Here is a 220-nt window from a genome sequence, read left to right on the forward strand (position 1 = left end):
ATCCGTGTATGTTCATGTTGTCTGCACACAGCATAAAACATTGGATACAAAAAGCACAATTGTACAGTCCAAACAAACATTGGCCATAGTATAGTTGTTACGCTCGATCGTTCTATCAAATATTGGACGAGCCATCGAACAACGCACTCTTTGCTTCGGACATAATGCTCTTGCCGTTTTTTTTTTATAGCGAGGAAGAATTAAACCTTGACCACCTGTA

Source organism: Nuphar pumila, chromosome 14, assembly GCF_984573655.1.
Source record: "Nuphar pumila chromosome 14, dmNupPumi1.hap1.1, whole genome shotgun sequence".
Taxonomy (NCBI): Eukaryota; Viridiplantae; Streptophyta; class Magnoliopsida; order Nymphaeales; family Nymphaeaceae; genus Nuphar; species Nuphar pumila.